We start from the raw sequence: 12,453 nt of genomic DNA, 5'->3' as shown, positions 1-12,453 counted from the left end.
TGAGACAAATATGAAGAAAAGCTGCTTTCCTGATACTGCAGAGATAAATAGTGAACAGTTGTTTAGCTTCCCCAAGGCAATAGTCCTTATAAATAATGAGTCACAATGTACAAATTGGTTTGGAGATAATTAGGAGTGGATTATGCAACTGTATCACAATTCACTGTTGTGGAAATAGAGAGAGTTTCTGCTTATAGCATATATTTGCCAAAATAAAAATGGAAGTTTTGAATAACTGTTTCTATCGAATGGGTTTATTGGGGTGAATGATTACCAAACCATTTGTAGACTTGCTTCCACTCTACTCTGTGAGAACAGTTTTCAAGAAATAAATAGCGAATCCAATGGCGATCTAGTCTGCGAGATCTTCGGTTTCCTCCCCCATTCCACAAAGACATACAAGTTTGTAGGTTAATTGGCTTGGTATAATTGTATAAATGTAAAATTGTCCCAGGTGTGTGTAGGGTAGTGTTAATGTGCAGGGATCGCTGGTCGGCACGAACTCGGTGGGCCAAAGGGCCTGTTTCCACGCTGTATCTCTAATCTAAACTAAACCAAATCTTACTTGGTGACCATACACAAAATTTATTAAGACACCTTTCTGTTTATTCTTTTCCCCACTTTCTTGAAGTGTAAAACTCCAGAAGGATGTTGATGAGCATAGCTTGTTAAAGTTTAAAATCTACATAGAAACATAGAAACATAGAAAAATAGGTGCAGGAGTGGGCCATTCGGCCCTTCGAGCCAACACCGCCATTCAATATGATCATGGCTGATCATTTAAAATCAGTACCCCATTCCTGCTTTTTCCCCATATCCCTTGATTCCTTTAGCCCTAAGAGCTAAATCTAATTCTCTCTTGAAAACCTCCAGTGAATTGGCCTCAACTGCCTTCTGTGGCAGAGAATTCCACAGATTCACAACTCTCTGGGTGATTCACAACTTCACAGTTCACTGTGAGTGTGTATGAAGATAAATAAACCATAAAACAAGCGTAATATCGAAAACACAAGGAAATGTGCATACTGGAATCTTGATCAAAACACAAAGTGCTGAAGTAACTCATTGAGTCAGGCAGCATTTGTGGAGAGAATGGATAGACAATGTTTCAGGTTGGGACCCTTCTTCAGACTGTAATACTTTTTTCAGTTAAATAAATGCAGACACAGAAGACAAGCATTAATAAGTAGTAATAAAACCTTGGTTAATCCGCAGGTGAACTATTCAGTCCAATTTTAGGCACTCCAGTGCAGATTCACTGGGAAGGTGTCAAGGATGGATGTTCTCGGTCCATCAAAGCCTTCTGGATCTCTCGGTTGCTAACCATTTTAACCCCTTCCCATTCCTACACTAATCTTTCTGTCCTGGGGCCCCTCCATTGCCAGAGTGAGGCCACATACAAACTGGAGGAACAACATTTCAGATTCTGTTTGGGTAGCTTACAACCCAATGGTATGAGCATAGAATCCTTCAATTTTAGGTTACCTCTAACAAACCCTCCCCCCCAACTCTGCCCCCTCCCCCCCCCCCCCCCCCCACCCAGCACCTTCCCTCTCTTGTGCTCCACCTGGATTCTCACCAATTTCTCCACTCTGCTCCCCCTCCCCCTCAAATTCTTGCTATGTTCCTCCTCTTGGATTCATAATCCGCAACTCTTCAACTGTCTCATACCTCCTGTTCTTATTTCTGGCCTTTGTTCCAACCATCTTTCTGTCAAAAAAACCCTTGCCTGTGTCGACCTTTTACCAGCCACATTGTCTTGCCACTCCCCTTTTCCAGCTTTCTTCTCCCCTCCCCCATACATTCAGTCTGAAGAAGGATGAAGAATCGAAATTTCACCTATCCATGTTTTCCAGTGATGCTGCCTGCCCTGCTGAGTTACTCCAGCATTTTGTCCTTTTGTGTATTAACCACCATCTGCAGTTTTTGTTTCTACATGGATGTAATAGATCCTGGCACCGTTTCTGTGGAGACATAGAAGGCAATGAAAAGATTTAACAGTTTGTTTCAATAAACAAAATGTTGGACAAGTTAAATTGAAAATCATTATTTCTACTGATTAAAATGCCAAATATCAAGATTGGCTTGGTGATGAAAGGGCGAGGGTGATGTTGGAGCATCGTTTTTTAGATTAAAAGCTTGTAGTTAGTGGTATACCACAGGGATTCATCTTCCCTTACTTGTTGACTAGCAAGACCATAACTGCGACCATCCCACCTACAGGAATCGTACCAAAATCTGGGAAGATCCAGCAATTCAAAACTAACCTTTATCTCTGATATCAACTCTTCTAAAATTCTGGGATATACATAATCAAATCTGGGAGTTCTATCAGCACAAAATAAACTGCAGGTCACGCGGCATTTTTAGTTTGGAGATACAATGCGGAAACAGGCCCTTCGGTCCGCCGAGTTGAAGCCAACCAATGACCCCTCTTACTAATGCTGTCCTACACACACCAGGGACAATTTACAATTATACCAAGTCAATTAGCCGACAAACCTGTACGTCTGTGGAGTGTAGGAGGAAACCGAAGATCCCAGAGCAAACCCACGCAGGTCACGGGAAGAACGTACAAACTGCGTACAGCCAGGCACCCGTAGTCAGGATCGAACCCGGGTCTCTGGCGCTGTCTGGCAGAAATTCTACCACTGCGCTTCTGTGCCGCCCTTAGATTTGTGAATCCAAATGGATAATTGATATTTCCAATTGAGATCCTGTGTTGGGTCCAAAGATGTAGAGGGAAGGTAACCAGTTTATAGAAGTGAGAGGGAGAGGCTGGTAGGCGATGGATGGAGCCATATGAGAGAGATGATGGGCAGATGAACCAAGTGAGGGAGGGGAGAAGAAATATGGGAGGAAGAAGAAATCCAGGTAGGTACTGTCGGTATGTGGATGCTTAGCAGATGGAACTGGGAGGGGGAGGGATAAACAATATGAGCAAAGTGGAAGAGACCTTGGGTTGATAAGTGGAAGTAACAAAGAAACACATTTTCTGTAGGTGTTGGTTACCTAAAATGGAAAATTCAACATTCATGGCATTGGGCGGTAGGCTACCAAAGTGGAATATGAGGTGCTGTTCGTTTAGTTTGTGTTCGGCCTCACCATGGCTGTGGAGAAAGCTGAGGGCAGACAACAGGTTGTGTGGGTATGGGAAGGGGAGCGGCAATGACATGCAAACAGAGGCTCAAGATGGCAATTGTGGACAGCGTGCAGGTGCTCTGCAAATGGTTGCTTTGTCAATACTTGGCCTTCCCACTGTCAAGGAGGCCACATCACAAGCGCAGTTTGCCAATAGACCCAGTTGAAAGAGGTGCAGGTAGTCTTTCCCTCACTTGGAAGGGCTGTTTACAGCCCTTCTTCGGTCCAGAACAAGGGGCCACAGTTTAAGAATAAGGGGTAGGCCATTTAGAGCTGAGATGAGGAAAAACTTTTTCAGTCAGAGAGTTGTGAATCTGTGGAATTCTCTGCCTCAGAAGGCAGTGGAGGCCAATTCTCTGAATGCATTCAAGAGAGAGCTAGATAGAGCTCTTAAGGATAGCGGAGTCAGGGGATATGGGGAGAAGGCAGGAACGGGGTACTGATTGAGAATGATCAGTCATGATCACATTGAATGGCGGTGCTGGCTCGAAGGGCCGAATAGCCTCCTCCTGCACCTATTGTCTATTGTCTATCGTCTATTTACATTGCTGCATGGTTATGAGGGAGGTGATGTATGGAAAAGTGTCACATCTCTGTTGCACAGGAATGTGTCAGGGAGGGGTGGTTGGAAATAGATGAGCAGACCAAGGGGTCAGGGAGAAATTGGCCCCTGTGGCCACCATAAAGGGGGACAACGGGAAGGTGTGCCTGGTGGTGGGAACCAATTGGAGTTGGCAGAAATGGGGAAGTGGGGATATGCCAAATCTGGAGACGAGTGGGATTAAAGGCAAGGACTAGGAGAATGCTGTCTCTGTAATGTCTGGGGAGAGGAGAATGAGAGACAACATGCACGAAATGGAGAAAATGGAGTGGCTGCCGTCGTTGGAACCGTTGCACCCATTTCTTTTTCCTAAAGAAGGCGAATATTTCACAGTCAGAGCAGAAAACATCATCCTGACAACAGATGCAGTGGAGACCAATAAATTGAGAGAAGGCGATGACATCCTTACATGACACGGGACAGGAGGAGTGTAATCGAGGAGGCTGTAGAGAGGTGGGGGGGGGGAGGGGGGGAGGTTTATGGTAGATATCTATGAATAATTTGTCTGTTAAGGTGGAGACGAGAGATCTAGAAAGGGAACAGAAGTGTTTAAATTAGACCAGATGAATTTTAGCACAAGGTGGAAATTGGTGCAAAAGCGATAAAATGGATGTGTTCCGCATGAATGCAGGAAGCAGCAGCAATACAGCAGTCAATGTAGTGAAGAAAGAGTTGGGAAGGATGCCAGAGTAGGTTTGCAGTAAGGTTTTGTTTCCATTAATTATTTAAACAATTTCTTTGGTAATAGCACTCTCTTTTGTTTCAACTTTATTAATGACCATTTGTTTCCCCAGTATGTATTATATATTTTTGTGTCTTCTGCTCTGAATACATTAGCAAAGTGTTTATTTATTGACGCTGCGCTTTCCTGCACTTCATTATGATATCTCATTTTTCTGCATTGAAGGGACTTACATTTATCTTTACTAATTTATCATTTTTTGTACATACGCTTAGAATCGAATACAATCTATTTTTACATTGCTTGTCACATAAGTCATTTATTCTATTTTCCTTTCATGGTCATGCTTGGCTGAATTTTAATATTCTCCCGCTTCTCAGGCTTACTGTTTTATGGCACCATAGTACACCTCTTTGTTTAATCTATAGCATGCTTTGATCATTTGTCCTTGAAGAGTACACTGTTCCCACATTAGCGTCATGAGCCACTTGAGAACTCGCAAAACTGGAGTGCGTTCGTAATCAGTATTGGCTAGACAGAAAAGGGCGGATGAAATAAGTCCATGGGCAATTATTAAGGCTGTGGCGCCTGCAAAACTTCACGGGGTTGCATTTTGGCTGCCAGCTCTTAACCCAGGTAACAAAAAATTATCACCGTACGAGTGTGGCTTCGACCCTCTGGGATCGGCACGACTCCCCAGACATAGAAACATAGAAACATAGAAAATAGGTGCAGGAGTGGGCCATTCAGCCCTTCGAGCCTGCACCGCCATTCAATATGATCATGGCTGATCATCCAGCTCAGTAATCTGTACCTGCCTTCTCTCCATACCCCCTGATCCCTTTAGCCACAAGGGCCACATCTAACTCCCTCTTAAATATAGCCAATGAACTGGCCTCAACTACCTTCTGTGGCAGAGAATTCCACAGACTCACTACTCTCTGCGTGAAGAAATGTTTTCTCATCTCGGTCCTAAAAGACTTCCCCCTTATCCTTAAGCTGTGACCCCTGGTTCTGGACTTCCCCAACATCGGGAACAATCTTCCCGCGTCTAGCCTCTCCAACCCCTTAAGAATTTTATATGTTTCTATAAGATCCCCCCTCAGTCTTCTAAATTCCAGCGAGTATAAGCCTAGTCTATCCAGTCTTTCTTCATATGAAAGTCCTTCCATCCCAGGGATTAATCTGGTGAATCTTCTCTGTACTCCCTCTAAGGCTAGAATGTCTTTCCTCAGATTAGGAGACCAAAACTGTACACAATACTCCAGGTGCGGTCTCACCAAGGCCCTGTACAACTGCAGCAGAACCTCCCTGCTCCTATACTCAAATCCGCTTGCTATGAATGCTAACATACCATTCGCTTTCTTCACTGTCTGCTGCACCTGCACGCTTGCTTTCAATGACTGGTGCACCATGACACCCAGGTCACGTTGCATCTCCCCTTTTCCTAATTGGCCACCATTCAGGTAATACTCTGCTTTCCATACATAGCCTTCCTGCGAATAAATAACATAAGCTTTTGACTTCTCCCTACATCTATCCTTCTACTACTAGCCTCAGCCAGAGTCATAGCCAGAGCAGGAACAGGTTGAACCAAATTAAATCATACTCAATTTTGAGGGTCTCCCTAAGCAGAAGGAGGTGTCTTGGATAATTCTTATGACAGGGGGATTTTCATGGCAAATTATGACGAATATATCATCGTGGATTTTTCTCAAAGGTTACAATTGTTTATCATTGTTAGATGGAGCTCTAGGGGCTAATGGAATCAAGGGATATGGGGAGAAGCCAGGCACAGGTTACTGATTGTGGATGATCAGCCATGATCGCAATGAATGGCGGTGCTGGCTCGAATGGCCAAATGGCCTCTTCCTGCACCTATTTTCTATGTTTCTATGTTTCCATGTTTTCTATGTTTCTATTGTCATTACCTTAAATCTGATTTTCAATCCTCATTTGCTGACAGTTGCTTCATACCTAAGTATTCCGTTTTCTTCCACTAAATAACTCGGAAACTCAACATAAATTTCTATTTTATTATAATCAATCTTCCTGAGAGGCTCCTTTATTGTTAATTACTTTGTCACATTTGAACAATAATGGATCTAAAACAATTTGTTCCTCAGTTGCTTTCTTAAGCTCTTAGGGCTAAAGGAATCAAGGGATATGGGGAGAAAGCAGAAACGGGGTACTGATTTTAGATGATCAGCCATGATCATATCGAATGGCGATGCTGGCCCGAAAGGCGAAATGGCTTACTCCTGCACCTATTTTTCTATGTTTCTATGTTAACGTACAGGTCTGGAAAAACACCCTGAAGGCATTGTGTAGGATAGAACTGTAAATGCTGTTTTACACCAAAGATAGACACAAAATGCTGGAGTAACTCAGCAGGACAGGCAGCATCTCTGGATGGAAGGAATGGGTACATCAACTCATCCTCCATAGTGAAGCAGCAAAATTAGTTTGGCCATTTTGTTTGAGGATTATTGTTCTACTCTTGTGACATCCTCCTTTATTTTCCTAAATAGCTCTCTGCCCTACAATACAAGAGATTGTTTGAAATTCATAAATGACACGCGCTGGTGCATATAGCTCTAGCTTGTTTCTTAATCCTCTCCCATGTGGCCCTCCTTTTGCATGTTGCCATATTCTATGCGTATTGTATATGCAGGCCTGTTATGCTACTGCAAGTACGAATTTCATTGTCCCAAGAATTGTCATATTGTCAGTACACATGACAATTAAATTCTTTTTACTCTTGGTCCATTTGATCTTAAAGTGAAATATCCTGGAATACTTACTTCACAATCTCATTTCTATAAATGCCATTAAATCAAACTTTTTCTGCCTGTGCTGATAGTCTAGCTGCTTAGCTGCAAATGCTTTGCGCATTTCTACATGTTGGCTGCAAAGTTTAGTCTAGTTTAGTTTGATTCAGTTTAGTTTATTGTCACGTGTACCGAGGTACAGTGAAAAGCATTTGTTGCGTGCTTTCCAGTCAACAGAAAGACAATACATGATTACAATTGAGCCATTTACAGTGTATAGATACAAGATAAGGAAATAACATTTAGTACAAGGTAAAGCCAGCAAAGTCCATTTCCAGCAAAGTTCATTATTGCCCATTATTTAGACATTGAAAGGTGCTAACTTGCCCAGAGCACACGTGCACGTATGTAGGAGATGCACAAGGTGATTTATAGGTGAGGTGCATTACCAAGAGCTGAAATATGTGCCTGTGCTGAGGAACACTGACTTGAATTATGCAGATGACACAGATCTTGATATTAATCAGCCTGCAATGCCTATCTGACACTGCTGCTGCAAAATCAGAGCTCCCGCTCCAGTTAACAGGCTCCCCTTGTCTCCTACAGTAGACATACTGTGAGATGAAGTCCCACCACCCCATGCACCCCTCCATCATCTACCTAATTGCATTGCTTTAAGGCATCATCAACTGCTTGTTGGATAGTTGTTAATTCTACTCGTCTTCCCAATTAATCTGATGTATTTGATGCTTTCGAGAGTTCTTTAAATTTGCCAGTGGTGGTCGGTAGTAATTGATTTTGTCTTGACATCAAGTCTCCTTAGATCTGAGACGTGTGTGTTATTTAGAGTTCCCTTTGGAATACAGCATACATCAGAAACAGAATGGTGGCACGGTGGTGCAGCGGTATAGTTGCTGCCTTACAGCGGCAGAGACACAGGTTCGATCCTGACTCCGGGTGCTTGTGTGTACGGAGTTTGTACATTCTCCACGTGACGTGCATGGAGTTTATCCAGGATCTCTGGTTTCCTCCTGCACTCCAAAGATGTTAATTAGCTTGGTTTGATTGAAAATTGTCCCAGTGTGTGTAGGATAGCATTAGTGTGCAGGGATCGCTGGTCGGCACGGATTCAGTGGGCTGAAGGGCCTGTTTCCACGCTATATCTCGAAACTAAACTAAACTAAACTAAGGAACAGAGAGGAAGCATGGCAGAGCCAGCTGAGGGGAAGCATGGGAATGTATTTGTGGAAAATTATTTTCACCCCAGCGTGACATGCAGCAATTCAACGAGCTGAACCATTGTGTGCTGTGGTGTGTGAGACATCGCTCATCTGCCAGGTCATGCTCACTGTAGAGTGTCACCCATTCCAACAACAACCCCACAAGGCTCTCCTCAGCTGGAGTTGATGATGTTGCAACATTTTTCAGTTTGCTGTCCAAGTGTGCATTAAAAGCGAACTCGCTTTGTAAGTGATTAGTTTTATTACTGTAATTTACATTTAATCATCTTCCATCTATCTTTGAGAAGGTATCATAAATACAGCAGCCTTGAGATTAATTCCACACACAGAGGCTGCTGTGAAATAGGGACTTTGGGATATCCTGTAATTTCGCAGTCAGACCTATCCACAGAGCCGGCAGACATAAAGTGCTGGAGTAACTCAGCAAGTGAGGCAGCTATATCTGTAGAACATGGGTAGATGACATGTTGGGTCAGGTCCCTTCTTCAGACCGATTATGGTAGTGGAGAGGGGAGACAGCTAGAAGAGAGGAGGGTCAGGAGAGAACATGGGAAGTAATAGGTGGATAGAGGTGACGGGGGTTTGGTTATTGATAGGGAGAAGATGGACGAAGGCCAAGGATTAAAAGACAGAATGTGTGAGACAAAAGGATCGAAGAGATGTGAACTGTGAAGTGAGAAGAAGGAATATAGGTGGAAGGGGAGTGGGGGGAGGGGGAGGGGATAAATAGGTGCAGGTGGATTAAGGGGGGGAGTGGTCAGTAGTTACCTGAAACTGGAGAATTCAATGTTCATACCATCGAGTATGTTTTTAAATTGTAAAACAACATCTGCGGTTGCTTGTTTCTCTATCAGACAGCCTGATTCATGGGTGGTGTTTGTTCAGGCAGGAAGCCTGCTTCAGAAGACCTCAGAAGATATTAAGTAACTCCGATAGTTCACGGTAGGATTAATCAGAATTCATGGGTTGTGAAAGTGCAGGAAGTTCTGGTCTCGGGACCTGATTACTTAATCATAGAAGGGGAGGTATGATCTGCAGTAGAGGTCTACAAGTGACTCATGATGGTTGTGAATTTAATTGGAACTAGACCAAACCTCTTCTGTGGGCCTGGTAAGCCTCCATCCAAACCTCTCCTTCGGCCCTGGCAACCCTCCATCTAAACCTCTTCTTCGGGCCTGGTAACCCCCGTTGGGTCCAAACCTCTCCTGTGGGCCAGGCAACCCTCCATCCAAACCTCTCCTATGGTCCCGGCGACCCTCCCCCAACTGACGACCCATGGACCCGTTGGGTGCAAACTTCTCCGGCAGCGGCAGCTTGATGGCGATGGCCGTTGCTTTGAGTGGGAAGAAGCCCCGGCGGACAACCATCGAGCTTCGAGCGGGAAGAGCCGGCGACCAATCAGAGCGGCGGCTGTGTTCCCCCCAACATGGGACCCGGAACAACGACCAATTGGGCGTCGAGCGGGAGGTTGGAGCCAATCAATCGACCCCAGGTGGGGGGGAGCGGCAGGAGCCAATCAGGACTCGCCAGACCCCACATGGTGGGGAGGTGGTAGAGCCAATCAAATGGCGATCTCAAAATGGCGATCTCAAAATGGCAACCCTCCCCCAAACGCGCACGCGCGGATCCGGCAGTCATCTTACCGTTGTGACGCAAGATGAACACGTAAGTATTAGATCAACGAGCCCCAACTGCGCAGGCACATACCCGTTGGGTTCCCATTGTGACGTTGAACACGGAGGTATTACTGCGCAGGTGCAGCTGATGGGCAAGGTAATTGGGAGCGATTTATTAATGTTTAAAAAGTGATTTATTAAATTTTTTAAAGTGAATAACTTTTAAAATATAATAACCATTTGAATCGCAGGCCAATGGCGAGGAAGGTGGGCCTAAAATTGTTGTGCTATTGTGTACCGTTTTGGCTGTATTTTGGGTACAAACAATCAAACAAAACAAACAAACAAACAAACATACAAGATGAGAGTTTTAGTAATATATAATATAGATTAAGGCGGGTATGATAATAGATTGCTTAGGGAACTATATGGTGTTTGAAGGGGAGGTCAGGTGATGTGGCAGGTAGAGAAATTCTGTAAAGGCAATTGTCAAACGTACTGACCCACCTTCCCCTCATTCACCTTCGGAGGTTTAGTTTAGTTTAGAGATACAGCAGGGAAACAGGCCCTTCAGCCCACCGAGTTCGTGTTGACCATTGATACCCGCACACTTACACTACCCTGCACACACTAGGGACAATTTACAATCATACCAAGCCAATTAACCTACAAATCTGTATGCCTTTGGAGTGTGGGAGGAAACCGGAGATAATACATGCAGGTCACGGGGAGATCGTACAAACTCCGTACAGACAGCATCCGCAACTCTACCGCTGCACCACCATGCCACCCCCTAACGTGTGTAAAATATGGCTGAAAGTAGATTATAATGAAGGTTATCAGACTAATATTAGGAATTGGGGTGGGCTTTGTGGCTATTTTTTTGATATTTATTTGGATGCTTCCTTTGTGCTGAGATGACTGGAACTGAATGACATATTGAAGGAGAGACCTGACTGGATTGTCTGCTTTGCAGACTCTCACTTCTCGTCCCCTGGTCTGACATCACTCAACATTCATTTGTTCTGTTGAGTGCTGCTCCTGAATGACTGTGATGAACTGTATCAGGTTTACTTGCACTCCCACTTTCATTTTAACATTGATTTGTTCTCAGAATATGCACATCACTGGCAGCTCTTGCTGCAAAAGGACATTGTCCTTGAGAAGTTGTTTATGAACTTCCCTCTTGCAAAAAGCCATTGCTTAGCAACCAAACCCTGACCTGGAGGTGGTCACAGACTGGCAACATCTTGAAACCTCAATCTGCCCATGTGCAGTAAAACTCAAGTAATCTGAAGAAAGTCAGAAGAAGGGTGCCAACCTGAAACCTCACCTATCCATATTCTGCAGGGTGCCGCCTGACCCTGATGATTTTCTTCACCACTTTATGCCTTTGTTTTTTCAAGTAATTCACTATCAACTGTTTGGAAATTCCAATGATTTGGCAATAGACTCATCAACTAATGACGGCATGGGATCCTGTGCCCATTCACGTAAAGAAGTTGATGAGGGTTGTTAAGGACGTGCCAAATTTCCTAAGCATTCTAAGGCAGTAGAGGTATTTGTGTGCTTTCCTGGTCATTGCTTGGCCATTGGCCTTGGCCATTTAATGGTTTATTATTCCGTCCTCCACATATGTGGAGATAGGATGGTCCCAATATTTGCTTCTGAACCAGGGCCTAGAGTGTGTGCCTTCACTAATCACAGGAGTAAAAAAAAAAGAGGATGTGAGAGACAATGCCTTTGTTTACGCACTGCTCAATTTCTTGTACTTTTCAGCTGTTATGTCAACACCTTGTCAGAACCAGATTGAACATAATTAATATACCTCTCCAACATTAGAATCAAGAGTATTTGGACATTTGTTTCATTCAAGGCAGTATTAGCATCCCGTCCCTAAAACCATTTTTAAAAAAAGGTAAGATACTGGATGCCTGCCACCAGCATGAGTAATGTGTTTATTCAACCTGGTTTCACCAGTGGTGTCCATTCTACTTTCAAGTACCATTATCCTCGCTTAATGCACAGAATATCAATCTAAAGAAATTCCCAGACCCATTATCATAAATGGAATAGTAGTTGTTACTGGCAGAATGGCAAATGGTTTAAATGAACAGCCAATAAATCATTGACAAAATCACCCTCATCTAGATAAGTTATTTGCTATTGTAAGCATCCTCATTGTAAGAAGCATCAGGGAAACATACTATTTCATTTTTCTTTATTTCCGCTGTTTACCACATCAGCATTATATGTGCAACAAAGAAATCACATTGTCAAATTATTACCCACTGTGGCAGCAGCTTCAAATTATTACCATATTGATTACCTGATGCTGATTCACAGTAACTGTGTCAGAGCACAACATAAAATTATATTAATAATCTTTGCAATTCTCTTT

The 12,453-nt window shown here is 43.6% G+C and overlaps 1 protein-coding gene across 1 annotated transcript in view; it reads left to right on the top strand.

Moving 5' to 3' along the window:
- The window catches only part of gpr158a (G protein-coupled receptor 158a), a 445,865-nt gene that overhangs the window by 328,630 nt on the left and 104,782 nt on the right, over positions 1-12,453 (top strand). The gene's annotated exons all lie outside the window — the stretch shown is intronic.

The sequence above is a fragment of the Rhinoraja longicauda genome, chromosome 2 (genome assembly GCF_053455715.1).
Source record: "Rhinoraja longicauda isolate Sanriku21f chromosome 2, sRhiLon1.1, whole genome shotgun sequence".
In the NCBI taxonomy this organism is placed as follows: domain Eukaryota; kingdom Metazoa; phylum Chordata; class Chondrichthyes; order Rajiformes; family Arhynchobatidae; genus Rhinoraja; species Rhinoraja longicauda.
The sequence above is the reverse complement of the archived record's forward strand: the minus strand, read 5'-3'. Positions and strand labels throughout refer to the sequence as shown.